Here is a 1,982-nt window from a genome sequence, read left to right on the forward strand (position 1 = left end):
GGGGGGAGGGGGAGGGGTTGCGGGGGGGCTGGGTAGGAGGAATCGGGCTGTTGGGGGGCGGGAGGCGTTGCGTGGGGCCTGGCCTGGTAGAGATGGGCTCCAGCGAGTGGGAGGTTAGGAGCAGGAGGATCCCTCCTGGGGCAAAGGGGCTCTGGCTCTCCCCTACTGTGCGACCGCCCAGGAGCAGAGGAGAAGCAGCCCTCATAGTGGCACCATGCACCCATATGTGTCTCCCACTACTGCTTGGCCCCCTTGGAGATGGGCCTGATCCAGTAGGCTGAAGTAACTGTTGTTTTCCCCAGATGCTGTGTGAATCTGTCAATCCGGGAGGGGCACTGCAGTTGTTGCCCCTCTTCACAGCCTGGTTCATACTGCCTTGTAACGGGGCATCTTCAACACCCACAGGGTTCAGTTGTGCTTCCAGCGCCTCTGCTGAGCTGGTTGTCAAGCTCTGGCCTGTGATGTTTATAGCTAGGAGACTTTAGGACAGGGGTTCTCAGACTTTTGTACTGGCGACCCCTTTCACACAGCAAGCCTCTGAGTGTGACTCCCCTTGTACATTAAAAACACTTTTTTAATATATTTAACACCATTATAAATGCTGGAGGCAAAGCGGGGTTTGGGGTGGAGGCTGAAAGCTCGTGACCCCCCATGTAATAACCTCGCAACCCCCTGAGGGGTCCCGACCCCCAGTTTCAGAACCCCTGCTTTAGGAAGTCTTCAGTTGTCATGGTTAGGGAAGAGTGACAGCGTGAGTGGGGAGCAGGATCTGAGTTAGTGGATTTCAGTGAGACTGGTCATATACAAAAAGTTAAGCATGTTTAAGTGTTCACCACATTGGGGCCTAAAGCTCAGCCTAAACCAGGAACTTGTCTCTGTGTTCTCCAAAGCCAGGTGTACACTGGGGGTGGGTCGATGTAAGATACGCAACTTCAGCTACGGGAATACCGTAGTTGAAGCTGACACATCTTATTTCGACTTACCTCCCGTCCTCATGGTGCGGGATCGACGTCCGCGGCTCCCCTGTCGACTCCACTACCGCTGCTCGCTCTGGTGGAGTTCTGGAGCGCATTTGGGGATCGATCGCCGGGTAGGCTGGATGTACCCCAAGTCTCAACTGCCTGAGCATCATCACACTTCTTAATGACATGATATATTGTGGATATCTGAACATTTATTTTAGAAAGATCCTGAATGTCCAGAAACTGCCATATGATTAAGTTAGTTGAAATGATCATTTTAGGTCCAGGCTTTTGTGGCCAATAAAGAAAATCCAGTTAATGCTCCTACAGTTCTCATTGACTCCCTTGTGGGTTTTTAGCATAGTGGAGTAACTATTTGCAGAAGCAGAGCTTCTGTCAGTCACAGAAGTAGCACTACCTCCATGAATTGACTCATTTGAGGCTTTAACCTTTGATTGGCTCAACAGTGTCAGAGATCTGGTTATACTTTCAAAACAGAAAAACGTGTATTTCAGACCCATTTGATGGGGGAAAGGAGTCGTGGGTAACTTAGAATTCTGGATGCATATTTTTAGCAATGACAAGGCTCCGACCAATGGTATTTCTGAAAGAACTGGAAAGGTTGTAAAGTGAAAAAGCAGAGGTGTTACTCTGCAGTTCTCTAACCATCGAGATCACAATCTCAGTGGTGTAGAGGGAAAATACAGCATTACTCTCTTAGGCCTGGTCTACACTACGCCGTTAAATCGATTTAAACAGCGTTAAATCGATTTAACGCTGCACCCGTCCACACTACACCGCCCTGTAAATCGATTTAAAGGGCTCTTTAAATCGATTTCTGTACTCCATCAAAACCACAGGAGTAACCCTAAAATCGATTTTACTAAATCGGAATTATGGTAGTGTGGACGGAAATCGAAGTTACTGGCCTCCGGGAGGTATCCCACAGAGCACCACTGACCGCTCTGGACAGCAGTCAGAACTCCGATGCACTGGCCAGGTAAACAGGAAAAGCCCCGC

General features: G+C 49.5%; 1 protein-coding gene across 2 annotated transcripts in view; it reads left to right on the forward strand.

The window, feature by feature from the left end:
• Positions 1 to 1,982, forward strand: part of SMARCB1 (SWI/SNF related BAF chromatin remodeling complex subunit B1) — a 24,207-nt gene that overhangs the window by 434 nt on the left and 21,791 nt on the right. The window contains exon 1 of one of the 2 annotated variants that reach the window (XM_032779516.2): positions 75 to 282. The exons of the other annotated variant lie outside the window; for it this stretch is intronic. The gene's annotated coding sequence lies outside the window, so the exon portion shown is untranslated. Of the gene's footprint in view, positions 1 to 74; positions 283 to 1,982 lie in introns of those variants that run through there. 2 annotated transcript variants of the gene reach the window in all.

Source organism: Chelonoidis abingdonii, chromosome 22 (genome assembly GCF_003597395.2).
Source record: "Chelonoidis abingdonii isolate Lonesome George chromosome 22, CheloAbing_2.0, whole genome shotgun sequence".
In the NCBI taxonomy this organism is placed as follows: domain Eukaryota; kingdom Metazoa; phylum Chordata; order Testudines; family Testudinidae; genus Chelonoidis; species Chelonoidis abingdonii.